Consider the following 19,422-nt stretch of genomic DNA (forward strand, 5'->3'; position numbering starts at 1 on the left):
TCTTAGTCGTACTGATGCAAGTATTAATCTGTCATCATTTCTACCGGGTACTGGATCATATCTACAATCCCCGAGACGTTCCTTTAGTATATCAAAATCGGCTGCCCGAGGGGTACGTTGTTGTGCTAGATCCCTGTAAGTCCATCTATGTGCTTGTGGTGGTGTCTGGAAACCTATCGCCCCTCCTGACGCGCCTCCTGATGCGCCGTCTCCGAAGGGATTCATTGGGTGTAAGGTAGAAAGGTTAGTTGTAGGAAGAGGTGGAAGGACTGCTGGAAGACCAGGAGGGACAGCCAGGACGGGAGGAAGAGGAGGAGGAGTAGCTTGTCGCGGAGGTAGGGGCGGATTGTCTCGGGGTGTAGCGCCGCCAGGAGGAGGTGTGCGTGGCGTTGCAGTATTAACATATTCGGGGGCTACATCATCTAGATAGGAAGAAAGGAAAATGTCCTTTGCGGTTCTCTGATGTATTTTAGTCGGGAGCATTGGAGGTGGTAGATCTTTTGGTACTTCCGGGGTGGCCTTAGGTAAACCTTCGGTTAAAAGAGGGTACATACCATTCATAAGTGTGTTTCGTTGTCTATCTACTTGTTCTATTTTTACTCGGATACCTTCCTCAACTAGTACGTTTTCTTGGGCCTTGTCTGAATCCTCTTTCCTTTTCTCTTCCTTTCTGTGTGCTTTTTCTGTGCGCCTATGCGATTCTTTACGCCATAATTCAATGGCATCTTTCTGTGACTGTCTGGCTTTCTTTTTCCATAATGCTTCTTCTACTCTCATGATGCAATCTGCATCCCATGTCCCAGCAGCGGGCCATCTCTGATTCTCCGCTAGATCCTTGGTGTAGTCCACCCATAACTCGAGATATAAAACGGCATCTAGGCCATGTTTGTGGTACATAAAGTACCCTGGAGTGTCCCTAGGTGGAATGGGAACGGCTTCCTCGAGTATCCCTTTTCTAGTGTTTATTTGTCTTAATTTAGAGAATAACGGCATCTTAAAACCAGGCTACTTGATCCTTATTCAGATATTAACACACTGATCACAATAATGAAGATCGAACAATCACTCATACCACGACATTTAAGACACATTAAAACATTTTGAGACAACAATGATTAGAATAAAACTAGCTGACTGCATGATACTGGATGTACTGCTAAACAGTACAGATACACTGTTAAACAGTGCAGACCAGATATACTGCTAAACAGTACAGATACACTGCTAAACAGTGCAGACCAGGCCTGTGTACCCAAACCCGTCTTGACCGGCACAAACTAATGCGCACGTCTAGATGCGTCCCCAGCAACGGTACTCACCGGGATGCACGGAAACAGAAGGCCTCGGAAACTCTGGACTGGACTGGACCGGACTGGATTCGGACTCGACTCGTGACGTGGATACTTCGGAACTTTGGAACCTGGTGGGCCTCCGTATACCTCGGATCTTGCTCTCTCAGCTAGGCTCTGGTCGGGATCCTCCGCACTCCTCACCGCCTCGTCTGGGTGTTGATCGCAGCCTCAGTCACCTCCGTTGGCCTGAGGGAGATACAGGAAATCCTGCGGGTACGCGTAGTGGTCCGTCCGGCTGTGGCAGGGGGCCAGGCCTGCAACGCACCTCCGGCGCTTGAGATGGGGGAGGGGTCCCTGTTCGGGCGCCAATTATGTGGTAAAATTAAATTACCTATGCTTAATTTATGCGGTAAAGTTCAATAAGAATAACTCATGAAAAATAAGAGGCAAAATCCGTGATATTTGGGGTTTTAAAAAGGGGTTTTATTCCTTAAAAAGGAATTGGGTATTTGGCTCGAGCCAAGGTGGCATACCATTCTGTCACCACGTAGGTTCGGGAAGGGACTGACAGACAACATTTTATTAACAGACATTCATATATATAGTCAATGCATTACAGTAATGTCATATTGCAGAAGGCGTAACAGCTGAGAGGGGAGATAAGAATGCATATACGTAATAAAAAGGCGTTACAATAGGCGTGCATAAAGGCGTGAACTAGAAACGTCATTAACATGAGGTCACAAGTAGGTGGATTCATAAGTGAATCCTACGGTGTCAGCAGAATTACATGGCAGAGAGGCGCGCGCAGCAGCATGACGTGTGATTTACGTGTAACTGTTGGGTGAAGGGGGACTTGACATTTGGCCCTACATGTGGAGACAGAAGTCTGGAGTGTCAGATCAACCTAATCCCGAATCGTATCTAATATCTTATGTTTAAGGAACAGTATTATCTGGAAGGGAAAGGTCTCTCGGACAGAAGCTATTCTATACTGACTGTGAGTGCGTGTATAAGCGTCTACGTGTCTGCATGAGATGCGAGGGGGCATGGGCCTACCATGGAAACAGGAGCTATGAATTACTTGCACGGAGACAGTGAGGCCGGGCCCTTTGCTCTGCAGCTGGAAGGATGTTTACTTGAACTACGAGACAGGAATGTATTTTCGAGGAGCGGAGCAGATAATTCGAAGGTTGAATACAGTTTTGGCAGGCAACAGGCTGAGCCAAGCGCCGTGAGCCGCGCAGGAGTAAGGCAGAGTCAACAGACAAGAAAAAGCTTGATGGCAGAATTCAGGGCCTACTTCGCCAGAACTGAAAAACGTGTAAAGTACACCACAAAAAGACGTTGGCATGGTATACTTAGAAGCGGACTATTCGACCCATTCAGGGTGGGTCTGGAAGAGGACATGTTAACGTTGAACGCAAATGTGTTTGCGTCTTCATAACTGGCACAGGAGGGAAATTACATGCACTTTAAGTTCGTACATGGAGACGGTGGGGTACACGTTAGGGAACATTTCTTGATCATAAAATTTATATTTCCTCACTAGGCGCCACTCTACTCCCTAAAAACTGTGTTAAAAATCTGGGAGTCTGGATGGATGCCAACCTTAGCTTCCAGTCCCACACCAAAAAGGTGGCAGCCACCTGTATAGGTCTCCTAAGGAACCTCAGGCCTATACTTGGGCTCTTCGACTCTAAAGCTCGCCAGCTAATTATCCAGGCTACCATCTTATCACGCCTGGATTACGCTAACATCCTCCTTTTGGGAGCTAACAAAGCGGAAACAACTAGGTTCCAACGTATCCAGAATGCGGCAGCCAGAACGTTGGTCGGCCTCCCACGTAGGTGCTCAGCCAGAGCTACTATCCGTAAGCTCCACTGGCTGCCCGTGGAACACCGAGTTAAATTCAAGGCCCTTACCACGATCTTTAAAATCGTTAAACAAGGAAATCCCCCTCTGCTGCGGAACCTGGCCTGACCTTATGTTCCTGGTCGTGCACTCCGTTCTTCCAACCAACTACTCCTGACAATCCCAAGGACTAGACTCTGCCGAACTGGAGGCCGCTCCTTTAGCACCCTTGGTCCCAAACTGTGGAACGATCTCCCCCTCAGCATTCGTTCCATAGATTGCCTCCCAGCCTTCCGTAAAGCTATTAAGACTCACCTCTTCCCTGCTCCCTAGGTCCCCCTTCCCACCCTCCCCTTCTATCTTACAGGTGCGTGCCTGTCTCATAGCGCCGGGACGCCCCATTGCTGGGGTAGCTGTTGCGCTTCACCAAACCCAGAAATAGAAAATAGAAATCCCATGAGACTTCAGTGTGGGAGCATCTGGAAACAGACATCCTCACAGCTAATTCATCAGAGCTGTTGCTGTATTTGGGATTTGTAAATTAATTTTGATATGGATAGCAATTCACATGATGCTCTGGCTACAACAGTGAAGCAATGTAAACAACCCAGTCCTTTGCTAATTAATGTTATTTTCAATAACTGAATGCCAAAACATTGGTTAGAATAATTTTTTTGCCCACTAGGAGCACCCTTCTACCACAACTCAGGCCCCATTCTTGACATTTTCAGGGGAGGGGGGAGCTCGCCGAGTTACACTACGCAGAATTCTGTGGAGCTGCATATAAACTCTGTGGAGTTCCGCAGAGCTCCGCTCTGCCTTGACAGTGAGACCACGAGCCCATTTTTTGGAACTATCTGTAAAGTTCAGTGAGTATCTGTAGCAGACACCATCAGAGGACCGAGTTACAACAAGTTGACTAGGCAGAGAAGCATACAAAGTATGAGGAGTGCAAGAAATGTTCTGCCTAATAGGGAATGCTACAGTGAGAATGCAATAACTTCAAATCCATCGCTATGGATGGATCAACTACTTGCACAATTAACCAACCTTTATAAGAAGGTGTCTGAACAAGAGATGTATATGAAAAGACAAAACTTAAGTGCGGAACTCACCTGAAAGTTGGCTGGCAGCTGGAACGTAGGTGACAAGGTCTTCGGGCAGGCATCACGGGGGAATCAGTGTCCTTGGGCTGCTGAGTGCCGCTGGCCATGGTGGTCATCCTGGTGACCAGAACTGCCCCGGGACGGGACTGCTGCAGCCAGGGCCCTTATGAGGGGCCCAGGCGGAGCTGGCAGAGGGAGAGACGCAGTAAGTGCGCACAGAAAAACCAGGAGAGGGTGAAGTGACAGGATATATTGTCCTATTTCTGAGTGATGGTGACTTAAGTCTACTACCATCTTAGTATAGTGGATAGATCCCTATTTTCGGCCTATTCTTAGGGTTAGCCTATTGACTTTGGCATAATAATATGTCCTTTCATCATTTTCGGGCCTGAAGACCTATTTTAGAGGGTAGATCCTTTATTCCTGATAATATATTACCTATTGGTGGGGCTTGCTTATGTATTTAGATAGAACTATGCGTCTCTTTCATCTTTTTCGGGCCCACAGGGCCCAAATGAGAGAGACTCCATTTTCTTTCCTGCCTCGGCTGCTCGAGGCGCTTGTTGGTCAGGAGTGATGTTTTAGTTATGAGCTGTTGTTCACTGGAGAGGAACCGGTCAGAGCTGGCCCTTATCGGAGGAATGTAAGCGGAGCTCGGGTTTTAGACGAAACAACAGTTGGCCACTGTGGGAGCGTCGGAGGCCTGGAGCCTGGTACAGGACTCTGGTGGGTGGCAGGTTACTGTCTGGAAATTTCCATGAACAAAGAGCTCTTTATATTATCAAGGTGTAGAGAGGAGAGGCAGGCAGATGACAGTTAGCAGTTGCAGTCGACAGTTGGAGTTTGGAACGATCGAAGGCTAATGATCTTTTGGAGAGACTGAAGCTACATTGTGAGTCAGTCTGTTAGAGCAGTTGGAGATAGTTAAACGTCGGAGTTAGAACAATCAGAGTGAAGAAGTTAGTTGAACAGATGGTTTCCAGAGCGGTTGAAACTATATCATTAGATTGAAGTCTGGAGGTGAAGACAGTTCGTGGGAGAGAGGCTGAGAAACAGAGAAGAAGACGAGAGAAGGGTTCCAGTGCTTTGAAGAGCATAGCGGTGCAGACGTGTATCCGTGGGTGCAGAGTAGAATCTGAGATGAGCCAAGGCACAGACGAGAGAGGGACCCAGATGACAGCTAGAACCGGACTCCGTAATTATAAGGTGAAGTCTGTCCTGCTATTATAGTACGCAAACATACTAACTCTTTCCTTTACTTTTCAGGCTATGCTTGGACTGTTAGATAGTATTGTAACTTTATAATGTTTTCTTTGTCTGTTGTTGTGTAATAAAGGGACCCCAGTTTGTAACGAACAAATATATATATTTGAGTATTATTTCTATGATAAAGCTAACCTTTCTTTACAGCCAGGTGCCAGCGTATGGAAGGATGGGCGATTCCCTTCCTACAGGTAACTGATGCAGGAGATTGATGTGAGTTTTGTGTCAGGGAATAATTCTTAAGTGTAACAATTTGGCAGTTCTTGTGTTAGAGGATTGGATCTCCTATCTATCACATGAGGGATAATAATTCATATAAGGTAGAAGATACTCCCAGTAAATATTAGGTACTTAGAAACTTCCCCAATAGAGAGAGAGAGCAAAGGGTACTAATAGGACAGTGAGATCGCTCAAGATAGGGCGTTAATGAGAACGCCAATTGGGATTGGTGTGTAATGAGATTGCTCAAGTTAGGGCATTAGTGAGAACACCAATTGGGGATGGTGTGTAATGAGATCGCTCAAGATAGGGCGTTAATGAGAACACCAATTGTGGTTGGTGTGGTATAGTGAGCTGCTCTCCAATATGAGAGGGAGGGTAGAATAGTCCGGGCCAGATTGTCGCGGGGCTATAAGGTGAGATCATAGGATGAGATATGGAATTCCGTAGTTATTATTGACTATTCGTAGTAATCCCTTAGATCTAGCAGTGTTTTTGATGGTATAAGCTTGTATATTGCGAATTCCCCATTCCCGGGTAAGTATTCAGGGACTGTTGTAAATAGGGTCCGGGAAGGGATGGTGTTACGTTATGGCTGGGTTGGTTGTATCTGAGTTAGTGGGTAATTCTTGGTCCGAGAATCCGGTCATTACAGAGGGGCGGTGAGTTCCCTAGGTGTCGAGGGCTCAGAGTGGGGTGAGCTGGAATGACTGCGCTCATGCTGGGGGCATGGTCCAGCACACACGGCACCCATGAGGCTTCCTGCTCTTGGCCATCCATGGACACTCAGCATAGCAGCAGCATTAGGCATGCAGCAAATAAAAGCTTGGTGATGTACCTCACCACGTCCCTCATCACAGGTATTCTCCCCACCGGGGAGGCACCAGCTACAGCAGCCACTTCCACAAGGACAGGTCAGCAGTTTCCGGCTGGTGCCGCATCAGCCCTGTTTAGTCCATGCGGCCTTCATGCAGGCGCCCAGGCAAGAGTTCGGTACATGTCTGAGTTCTGATTGGGTGCGAGGGTCACTCATGCCTCGGAAAGAGGAGTGTGGTGAGACCTTGATGTCAGAGGCGGAAGCTATACGTTTTCAACGGTGAGTGAAATGCCGCAAAGCAAAAACCCAGAACATCAGTCCCCATACCTGGGGAGAAAAGGTGATGTGTGACCTATCAGGCTGCTGCATACTAGAGTATAGGTGTGTATACACATTTCATGCAGGCACATGAGAAACGGTAGAAGGAACTCTTGTGAACCCAGTTTGTGTATACCAGGGGTGGGGGTAGCACCAGTAAACTCCGCTGCACGGCAGTGGGAAGTGGTGTTTTTTAACCCTGGGCGTTGCTTGCGAAGTAGCGGTATGTGTAGCTACACGAAGTGCACTTTGCACTACGTGAGCTACGCGTAGCTACACGAACTGCACCGTATGCTTGTCCGCACTATGCAATCAGTGCAAACTGCATCTTGCACAGTGCAAGCAGTCGTTTTCTGCTGCTCGAGTAGATTTCTACTTGAGCGGCAGCTTGTCAATGTTGACTGGTAGTTTCTCATCGCTAGCGGTTGTGAGCATACACGACCACTCACAATGAGAAACCTGACCTCCCCGCGTTGAGAATCTCGCCGGGAGGTGAATCTGGACGCACCCATGGACCATTCGCCTGCCACTCCTGCAAGTACAATTTAGAAAAGGGGGTGGTGATGAACAGAGTGTCTGAGTTAAACAGACCACTCTTACCCAGTCCAAAGATCAGGGCTTGATCCATCACTGTTATTTATCTCACTGCCCCATCCCAGCTCAGAACCTGGCTATATGCAAATCAGTCTGTCCCTGGCCCAGTGCATCATGGGAACAGGGCAGACTAAACTACCAAGCCAATTCTTCACCAGAAAGGAGACAAGCTACCGGGGACCGGTTTCTGGCATTTCAGCCTTCTTCGGCCCGGCTTGCTTGAATCCTGATGGAGCAGTGAGAAAGGGACTCATGTCTGAGTATACCCTGCCACACCTATAGTGGCCAAAAACGATTTAGAAAAGGGGGTGGTGATGAACAGAGTGTCTGAGTTAAACAGACCACTCTTACCCAGTCCAAAGATCAGGGCTTGATCCATCACCGTTATTTATCTCACTGCCCCATCCCAGCTCAGAACCTGGCTATATGCAAATCAGTCTGTCCCTGGCCCAGTGCATCATGGGAACAGGGCAGACTAAACTACCAAGCCAATTCTTCACCAGAAAGGAGACAAGCTACCGGGGACCGGTTTCTGGCATTTCAGCCTTCTTCGGCCCGGCTTGCTTGAATACTGATGGAGCAGTGAGAAAGGGACTCATGTCTGAGTATACCCTGCCACACCTATAGTGGCCAAAAACGATTTAGAAAAGGGGGTGGTGATGAACAGAGTGTCTGAGTTAAACAGACCACTCGTACCCAGTCCAAAGATCAGGGCTTGATCCATCACCGTTATTTATCTCACTGCCCCATCCCAGCTCAGAACCTGGCTATATGCAAATCAGTCTGTCCCTGGCCCAGTGCATCATGGGAACAGGGCAGACTAAACTACCAAGCCAATTCTTCACCAGAAAGGAGACAAGCTACCGGGGACCGGTTTCTGGCATTTCAGCCTTCTTCGGCCCGGCTTGCTTGAATCCTGATGGAGCAGTGAGAAAGAGACTCATGTCTGAGTATACCCTGCCACACCTATAGTGGCCAAAAACGATTTAGAAAAGGGGGTGGTGATGAACAGAGTGTCTGAGTTAAACAGACCACTCTTACCCAGTCCAAAGATCAGGGCTTGATCCATCACCGTTATTTATCATCCCAGCTCAGAACCTGGCTATATGCAAATCAGTCTGTCCCTGGCCCAGTGCATCATGGGAACAGGGCAGACTAAACTACCAAGCCAATTCTTCACCAGAAAGGAGACAAGCTACCGGGGACCGGTTTCTGGCATTTCAGCCTTCTTCGGCCCGGCTTGCTTGAATCCTGATGGAGCAGTGAGAAAGGGACTCATGTCTGAGTATACCCTGCCACACCTATAGTGGCCAAAAATGATTTAGAAAAGGGGGTGGTGATGAACAGAGTGTCTGAGTTAAACAGACCACTCTTACCCAGTCCAAAGATCAGGGCTTGATCCATCACCGTTATTTATCACACTGCCCCATCCCAGCTCAGAACCTGGCTATATGCAAATCAGTCTGTCCCTGGCCCAGTGCATCATGGGAACAGGGCAGACTAAACTACCAAGACAATTCTTCACCAGAAAGGAGACAAGCTACCGGGGACCGGTTTCTGGCATTTCAGCCTTCTTCGGCCCGGCTTGCTTGAATCCTGATGGAGCAGTGAGAAAGAGACTCATGTCTGAGTATACCCTGCCACACCTATAGTGGCCAAAAACGATTTAGAAAAGGGGGTGGTGATGAACAGAGTGTCTGAGTTAAACAGACCACTCTTACCCAGTCCAAAGATCAGGGCTTGATCCATCACCGTTATTTATCTCACTGCCCCATCCCAGCTCAGAACCTGGCTATATGCAAATCAGTCTGTCCCTGGCCCAGTGCATCATGGGAACAGGGCAGACTAAACTACCAAGCCAATTCTTCACCAGAAAGGAGACAAGCTACCGGGGACCGGTTTCTGGCATTTCAGCCTTCTTCGGCCCGGCTTGCTTGAATCCTGATGGAGCAGTGAGAAAGGGACTCATGTCTGAGTATACCCTGCCACACCTATAGTGGCCAAAAACGATTTAGAAAAGGGGGTGGTGATGAACAGAGTGTCTGAGTTAAACAGACCACTCTTACCCAGTCCAAAGATCAGGGCTTGATCCATCACCGTTATTTATCTCACTGCCCCATCCCAGCTCAGAACCTGGCTATATGCAAATCAGTCTGTCCCTGGCCCAGTGCATCATGGGAACAGGGCAGACTAAACTACCAAGCCAATTCTTCACCAGAAAGGAGACAAGCTACCGGGGACCGGTTTCTGGCATTTCAGCCTTCTTCGGCCCGGCTTGCTTGAATCCTGTTGGAGCAGTGAGAAAGGGACTCATGTCTGAGTATACCCTGCCACACCTATAGTGGCCAAAAACGATTTAGAAAAGGGGGTGGTGATGAACAGAGTGTCTGAGTTAAACAGACCACTCTTACCCAGTCCAAAGATCAGGGCTTGATCCATCACCGTTATTTATCTCACTGCCCCATCCCAGCTCAGAACCTGGCTATATGCAAATCAGTCTGTCCCTGGCCCAGTGCATCATGGGAACAGGGCAGACTAAACTACCAAGCCAATTCTTCACCAGAAAGGAGACAAGCTACCGGGGACCGGTTTCTGGCATTTCAGCCTTCTTCGGCCCGGCTTGCTTGAATCCTGATGGAGCAGTGAGAAAGGGACTCATGTCTGAGTATACCCTGCCACACCTATAGTGGCCAAAAACGATTTAGAAAAGGGGGTGGTGATGAACAGAGTGTCTGAGTTAAACAGACCACTCTTACCCAGTCCAAAGATCAGGGCTTGATCCATCACCGTTATTTATCTCACTGCCCCATCCCAGCTCAGAACCTGGCTATATGCAAATCAGTCTGTCCCTGGCCCAGTGCATCATGGGAACAGGGCAGACTAAACTACCAAGCCAATTCTTCACCAGAAAGGAGACAAGCTACCGGGGACCGGTTTCTGGCATTTCAACCTTCTTCGTCCCGGCTTGCTTGAATACTGATGGAGCAGTGAGAAAGGGACTCATGTCTGAGTATACCCTGCCACACCTATAGTGGCCAAAAACGATTTAGAAAAGGGGGTGGTGATGAACAGAGTGTCTGAGTTAAACAGACCACTCTTACCCAGTCCAAAGATCAGGGCTTGATCCATCACCGTTATTTATCTCACTGCCCCATCCCAGCTCAGAACCTGGCTATATGCAAATCAGTCTGTCCCTGGCCCAGTGCATCATGGGAACAGGGCAGACTAAACTACCAAGCCAATTCTTCACCAGAAAGGAGACAAGCTACCGGGGACCGGTTTCTGGCATTTCAGCCTTCTTCGGCCCGGCTTGCTTGAATCCTGATGGAGCAGTGAGAAAGGGACTCATGTCTGAGTATACCCTGCCACACCTATAGTGGCCAAAAACGATTTAGAAAAGGGGGTGGTGATGAACAGAGTGTCTGAGTTAAACAGACCACTCTTACCCAGTCCAAAGATCAGTGCTTGATCCATCACCGTTATTTATCTCACTGCCCCATCCCAGCTCAGAACCTGGCTATATGCAAATCAGTCTGTCCCTGGCCCAGTGCATCATGGGAACAGGGCAGACTAAACTACCAAGCCAATTCTTCACCAGAAAGAAGACAAGCTACCGGGGACCGGTTTCTGGCATTTCAGCCTTCTTCGGCCCGGCTTGCTTGAATCCTGATGGAGCAGTGAGAAAGGGACTCATGTCTGAGTATACCCTGCCACACCTATAGTGGCCAAAAACGATTTAGAAAAGGGGGTGGTGATGAACAGAGTGTCTGAGTTAAACAGACCACTCTTACCCAGTCCAAAGATCAGGGCTTGATCCATCACCGTTATTTATCACATTGCCCCATCCCAGCTCAGAACCTGGCTATATGCAAATCAGTCTGTCCCTGGCCCAGTGCATCATGGGAACAGGGCAGACTAAACTACCAAGCCAATTCTTCACCAGAAAGGAGACAAGCTACCGGGGACCGGTTTCTGGCATTTCAGCCTTCTTCGGCCCGGCTTGCTTGAATCCTGATGGAGCAGTGAGAAAGGGACTCATGTCTGAGTATACCCTGCCACACCTATAGTGGCCAAAAACGATTTAGAAAAGGGGGTGGTGATGAACAGAGTGTCTGAGTTAAACAGACCACTCTTACCCAGTCCAAAGATCAGGGCTTGATCCATCACCGTTATTTATCTCACTGCCCCATCCCAGCTCAGAACCTGGCTATATGCAAATCAGTCTGTCCCTGGCCCAGTGCATCATGGGAACAGGGCAGACTAAACTACCAAGCCAATTCTTCACCAGAAAGGAGACAAGCTACCGGGGACCGGTTTCTGGCATTTCAGCCTTCTTCGGCCCGGCTTGCTTGAATCCTGATGGAGCAGTGAGAAAGGGACTCATGTCTGAGTATACCCTGCCACACCTATAGTTGCCAAAAACGATTTAGAAAAGGGGGTGGTGATGAACAGAGTGTCTGAGTTAAACAGACCACTCTTACCCAGTCCAAAGATCAGGGCTTGATCCATCACCGTTATTTATCTCACTGCCCCATCCCAGCTCAGAACCTGGCTATATGCAAATCAGTCTGTCCCTGGCCCAGTGCATCATGGGAACAGGGCAGACTAAACTACCAAGCCAATTCTTCACCAGAAAGGAGACAAGCTACCGGGGACCGGTTTCTGGCATTTCAGCCTTCTTCGGCCCGGCTTGCTTGAATACTGATGGAGCAGTGAGAAAGGGACTCATGTCTGAGTATACCCTGCCACACCTATAGTGGCCAAAAACGATTTAGAAAAGGGGGTGGTGATGAACAGAGTGTCTGAGTTAAACAGACCACTCTTACCCAGTCCAAAGATCAGGGCTTGATCCATCACCGTTATTTATCTCACTGCCCCATCCCAGCTCAGAACCTGGCTATATGCAAATCAGTCTGTCCCTGGCCCAGTGCATCATGGGAACAGGGCAGACTAAACTACCAAGCCAATTCTTCACCAGAAAGGAGACAAGCTACCGGGGACCGGTTTCTGGCATTTCAGCCTTCTTCGGCCCGGCTTACTTGAATCCTGATGGAGCAGTGAGAAAGGGACTCATGTCTGAGTATACCCTGCCACACCTATAGTGGCCAAAAACAATTTAGAAAAGGGGGTGGTGATGAACAGAGTGTCTGAGTTAAACAGACCACTCTTACCCAGTCCAAAGATCAGGGCTTGATCCATCACCGTTATTTATCTCACTGCCCCATCCCAGCTCAGAACCTGGCTATATGCAAATCAGTCTGTCCCTGGCCCAGTGCATCATGGGAACAGGGCAGACTAAACTACCAAGCCAATTCTTCACCAGAAAGGAGACAAGCTACCGGGGACCGGTTTCTGGCATTTCAGCCTTCTTCGGCCCGGCTTGCTTGAATCCTGATGGAGTAGTGAGAAAGGGACTCATGTCTGAGTATACCCTGCCACACCTATAGTGGCCATAAACGATTTAGAAAAGGGGGTGGTGATGAACAGAGTGTCTGAGTTAAACAGACCACTCTTACCCAGTCCAAAGATCAGGGCTTGATCCATCACCGTTATTTATCACACTGCCCCATCCCAGCTCAGAACCTGGCTATATGCAAATCAGTCTGTCCCTGGCCCAGTGCATCATGGGAACAGGGCAGACTAAACTACCAAGCCAATTCTTCACCAGAAAGGAGACAAGCTACCGGGGACCGGTTTCTGGCATTTCAGCTTTCTTCGGCCCGGCTTGCTTGAATCCTGATGGAGCAGTGAGAAAGGGACTCATGTCTGAGTATACCCTGCCACACCTATAGTGGCCAAAAACGATTTAGAAAAGGGGGTGGTGATGAACAGAGTGTCTGAGTTAAACAGACCACTCGTACCCAGTCCAAAGATCAGGGCTTGATCCATCACCGTTATTTATCTCACTGCCCCATCCCAGCTCAGAACCTGGCTATATGCAAATCAGTCTGTCCCTGGCCCAGTGCATCATGGGAACAGGGCAGACTAAACTACCAAGCCAATTCTTCACCAGAAAGGAGACAAGCTACCGGGGACCAGTTTCTGGCATTTCAGCCTTCTTCGGCCCGGCTTGCTTGAATCCTGATGAAGCAGTGAGAAAGGGACTCATGTCTGAGTATACCCTGCCACACCTATAGTGGCCAAAAACGATTTAGAAAAGGGGGTGGTGATGAACAGAGTGTCTGAGTTAAACAGACCACTCTTACCCAGTCCAAAGATCAGGGCTTGATCCATCACCGTTATTTATCTCACTGCCCCATCCCAGCTCAGAACCTGGCTATATGCAAATCAGTCTGTCCCTGGCCCAGTGCATCATGGGAACAGGGCAGACTAAACTACCAAGCCAATTCTTCACCAGAAAGGAGACAAGCTACCGGGGACCGGTTTCTGGCATTTCAGCCTTCTTCGGCCCGGCTTGCTTGAATCCTGATGGAGCAGTGAGAAAGGGACTCATGTCTGAGTATTCCCTGCCACACCTATAGTGGCCAAAAACGATTTAGAAAAGGGGGTGGTGATGAACAGAGTGTCTGAGTTAAACAGACCACTCTTACCCAGTCCAAAGATCAGGGCTTGATCCATCACCGTTATTTATCTCACTGCCCCATCCCAGCTCAGAACCTGGCTATATGCAAATCAGTCTGTCCCTGGCCCAGTGCATCATGGGAACAGGGCAGACTAAACTACCAAGCCAATTCTTCACCAGAAAGGAGACAAGCTACCGGGGACCGGTTTCTGGCATTTCAGCCTTCTTCGGCCCGGCTTGCTTGAATCCTGATGGAGCAGTGAGAAAGGGACTCATGTCTGAGTATACCCTGCCACACCTATAGTGGCCAAAAACGATTTAGAAAAGGGGGTGGTGATGAACAGAGTGTCTGAGTTAAACAGACCACTCTTACCCAGTCCAAAGATCAGGGCTTGATCCATCACTGTTATTTATCTCACTGCCCCATCCCAGCTCAGAACCTGGCTATATGCAAATCTGTCTGTCCCTGGCCCAGTGCATCATGGGAACAGGGCAGACTAAACTACCAAGCCAATTCTTCACCAGAAAGGAGACAAGCTACCAGGGACCGGTTTCTGGCATTTCAGCCTTCTTCGGCCCGGCTTGCTTGAATCCTGATGGAGTAGTGAGAAAGGGACCCATGTCTGAGTATACCCTGCCACACCTATAGTGGCCATAAACGATTTAGAAAAGGGGGTGGTGATGAACAGAGTGTCTGAGTTAAACAGACCACTCTTACCCAGTCCAAAGATCAGGGCTTGATCCATCACCGTTATTTATCACACTGCCCCATCCCAGCTCAGAACCTGGCTATATGCAAATCAGTCTCTCCCTGGCCCAGTGCATCATGGGAACAGGGCAGACTAAACTACCAAGCCAATTCTTCACCAGAAAGGAGACAAGCTACCGGGGACCGGTTTCTGGCATTTCAGCCTTCTTCGGCCCGGCTTGCTTGAATCCTGATGGAGCAGTGAGAAAGGGACTCATGTCTGAGTATACCCTGCCACACCTATAGTGGCCAAAAACGATTTAGAAAAGGGGGTGGTGATGAACAGAGTGTCTGAGTTAAACAGACCACTCTTACCCAGTCCAAAGATCAGGGCTTGATCCATCACCGTTATTTATCTCACTGCCCCATCCCAGCTCAGAACCTGGCTACTCCTAGTACAACTGCACTAAGAAACCCACCACACCCTCAGATTCCAAACCGCGCTCCGACCCCAACCATCTGAAGTGCATCCTGCTCAACACTCGCTCGGTCCACAGTAACGCCATCGAACTATCGAACCTACTTGACACCACAGCGCCGGACAACGCCTTTCTCACAGAAACCTGGATGAACACATCTTCAGCACCCGACATCGCCATAGCCATTCCGGACGGCTACAAGATCATCCGAAAAGATCGCACCACCAAACAAACAGGAGGAGGCATCGCCATCGTCCATAAAAACACCATCCGAATCTCTACCAGCTCCGACGATAACCTCGCTACCGCCGAACACCTCCACTTCCAGATCCACACCGACCCGAAGTCCACACTCAGAGGCACCCTCATCTACAGACCACCAGGACCCCGCGCACAATTCTGTGAAGACATCACTGAATTCGTCACCCCTCACGCCCTCCGAGGACTACATCCTGCTAGGAGACATCAACTTCCACTTCAATGACAGCAACACCATCACCCTTCTGGACAACCTCGCCAATCTCGGACTCAAACAACTTGTCAACACCCCCACTCACAACGCAGGGCACACGCTCGACTCAATCTTCACCTCCAGCAAGCATATCTCCGACCACACCACAGCCCACCAATGGACAGACCACAGCTGCGTTCACTTCAGCTACAAAAAGACTACAACACACAACCTCCCTCAACCAATTCCGCGCAGAAACTGGAACAAAATTACAACCGACCAACTCTTCACATCACTGCAACAAAACCTCCCTGCAAAATCATCGGACCCAAACCTTGCAGCAACCAACCTCACACAATGGATCACCCACAGCGCTGATGAATTAGCACCCTTGAAAAAACAGCAATCCAAACAAATCAACAATAAAGCCCCTTGGTTTAATGAGGACCTCAAAAACTCCAAGAAGACCTGCCGCACCCTCGAGAAAGCCTGGAAAAAAGACCGAACCTCTGACAACCAGGCAGCCTTCAAGAACGCCATCCGCAAACACCACCAACTGATCCGATCCACCAAGAAATCAGCACTCAAAGACCGACTCGACAACAACGCCAAAAACAGCAAGGAACTATTCAACATTGTCAAAGAATTCACCAACCCCCCCGCCGGCACAAACGATATCACCCCCTCCCAAGACCTCTGCGACTCCTTAGCCTCATTCTTCCACAACAAAATCGCAGACATACATAACAGCTTCGCAAATGAGACCGGAATCCAAGCCCCACCACCCTCACCTGAACTTAAACACCCCCCTAACAACCTCTGCGCCTGGAACCCAATCTCCACTGAAGAAACCATCCGTCTGATGAACTCCATCCACTCAGGATCACCAACCGACCCATGTCCCCACCACATTTTCAACAAAGCAGACTCCGTTATCGCACCCCATCTCCGAGATGTCATCAACTGCTCCCTAAACGCTGCCACCTTCCCAGAAAGCTGGAAACACGCCGAACTCAGCGCCCTCCTGAAGAAACCCACAGCAGACCCCACTGAACTCAAGAATTACCGCCCCATCTCGCTCCTTCCTTTCCCTGCCAAAGTCATCGAGAAAGCCATCAACAATCAGCTCGCCGCCTTCCTCGAATCCAACAAATCCCTCGATCCTTCACAATCCGGCTTCCGAGCCAAACACAGCACGGAGACCGCCCTCATCGCAGCAACTGACGACATTCGGACACTACTGGACAATGGAGAAACAACCGCACTCATCCTACTTGACCTCTCCGCAGCATTCGACACAGTCTGCCATACCACCCTTATCAAACGCCTTAGCAACGTCAGGATACAAGGTAAAGCACTAGACTGGATAGTCTCTTTCCTCGCCGGAAGAACTCAGAGAGTCCGCCTCCCCCCCTTCAGATCAGAGGCCACCGAAGTCATCTGTGGTGTACCACAAGGATCTTCACTCAGCCCCACCCTCTTCAACGTATACATGAGTCCCCTCGCATCCATCGCACGCAAACACAACCTCAACATCATCTCCTACGCAGATGACACACAGCTCATCCTCTCCCTCACCAACGATCCCAGTACCGCCAAAACCAACCTACACGAAGGAATGAAAGAAGTAGCCGAATGGATGAAAGACAGCCCTCTAAAACTGAACTCGGACAAAACTGAAGTCCTCATCTTAGGCTCATCCCCCTCTGCCTGGGACGGTTCTTGGTGGCCACCGGCCCTGGGAATTGCACCCACACCTGCTGACCACGCACGCAACCTGGGTTTCATCCTAGACTCCTCCCTCTCAATGACCAGACAAGTCAACGCCGTCACCTCATCTTCAACATCGTACGCATGCTTAAAAAAATCTTCCGCTGGATCCCCACCGAAACAAGAAAAACGGTCACCCACGCACTGGTTACCAGCCGACTGGACTACGGAAAAACCCTCTACGCCGGAACCACTGCCAAACTCCAGCAAAAACTCCAACGCATCCAAAACGCCTCAGCCAGACTTATACTGGACCTCCCCCGCCGAGCTCACATCTCCGGGCACCTGAAAGACCTCCACTGGCTTCCCGTCAACAAGAGAATAACGTTCCGCCTCCTTACCCACGCACACAAAGCCCTCTACGACCTAGGACCCGACTGCCTCAACACACGCCTGTCCTTTTACACCCCCCCCCCAACTGCGATCATCCACACAAGCCCTTGCCGCAATCCCACACATCCATAAATCCACCATGGGAGGAAGATCCTTCTCCTACTTAGCGGCCAAAACCTGGAACTCTCTCCCCACCCATCTCCACCTTACCCAGAACCACCTCACCTTCAGAAAACAACTAAAAACTTGGATATTCGACAAATAAACTTCCCCTTCCCCCAAGCGCCTTGAGACCCTCTGGGTATATAGGGCGCTATACAAATTTCAAACTTGAACTTGAACTTATTTTCCTTGCTCGCAGTTGCCAACTTGATGTTGAGGACGGCGAGCAAGCAAAAAATAACCGCTGCACTACGCTACGCGTGTTTGCTCTGTGCTACGTGCAATTCGCAGAGTGTGAAGTAGTGCAAACTTCGCAAACTACACGAGCGTAGCGTAGTGCTTTGCCCAGGGTTAACGTTTTTGTTGAACTTCGTGCTCAAAGCTGAGCGTGGAGTGTCCAAAACTGCGCAAGCTCCGCTGATGGAGCAGAGTTCACCCCCCATCCCTAGAAATGTCTTCCTTTTTCTGGTGATATCGTTGTGCTTATGATAGTAGAATAATTGTATGATAATTATGAAAATAATTATTCTAACTGTATATTCAAACGAGTATAGTTTAAAAACTAAAACAGGAAGGGTAACATTTGTAGATTAGTACACACTAGAGTAACATTTGAACAATTGCTTATACTACAACACTAACAGCCTGATTCATCATTCTCCCGTTTTGCGAGCCCCTATTAGCGATTCATAGCGAATCGCTATTAAGGACTCGCAAAACGGGATTCATGTAGAAATTGCATAAAGAAATGCGATTCCTACATAATCCTTATTTGCGATTAGCAAATTGCTAATCGCAAATAAGGAATAACTCGCCATTCATTCCTATGGGCCAAAAGGCCCATAGGAATGAATGGGGAGTATTCCTTATTTGCGATTAGCAATTAGCTAATCGCAAATAAGATAGCGATTTGAAGGGTGCCAGGGGTGTCCAAAGGACACCCTGTAGCACCCCTCAAATTAAATTTTACACAGGTGTTGCACACACACATGTCCAAAGGACATGTGTGTGTGTAACATGCAACTCAGAAAAATGCATTTAAAAGCATTTTTCTGAGTTTTCGCAATTTACCACGAGGTCTGACCTCGCGGTAAATTGCGGCCAGAAATTGCGAATTCGCAAAACAAAATTGGATGATGAATTGCATTTAAGGAATCTCAAATAGAGATTCCTTAAATGTAATTCCTCGCAAAATTGCGAGATCGCAATTAGCGATTTTTGCATTTGGGATGATGAATCCCAAATGCAATAATCGCACTCGCAAAGGGCCAGATTCTCAGAATCTGGCCCTTTGCGAGCCGATTTCGGCTTCATGAATAAGGCTGTTAATCAATTCTAATCTTTTGAGTACATCCGTCTGTGGCACTTCTTCTGAAATATAAGTGTCTTAAAAAGATTAAATACTATTTTTGATTCACAATTTAGTATAAAGCAGCTATTTTTACAAGTCAGAAGGAAAATCCTGTAACTTTCCAAATTACCCTCCTATGAAGAAACAGACTTGTACTACAAAAAGAAAAAAACATTTGGTTCATCGCTTTTTTACTATTGTC

This window comes from Lissotriton vulgaris, chromosome 5 (assembly GCF_964263255.1).
Source record: "Lissotriton vulgaris chromosome 5, aLisVul1.2, whole genome shotgun sequence".
In the NCBI taxonomy this organism is placed as follows: Eukaryota; Metazoa; Chordata; class Amphibia; order Caudata; family Salamandridae; genus Lissotriton; species Lissotriton vulgaris.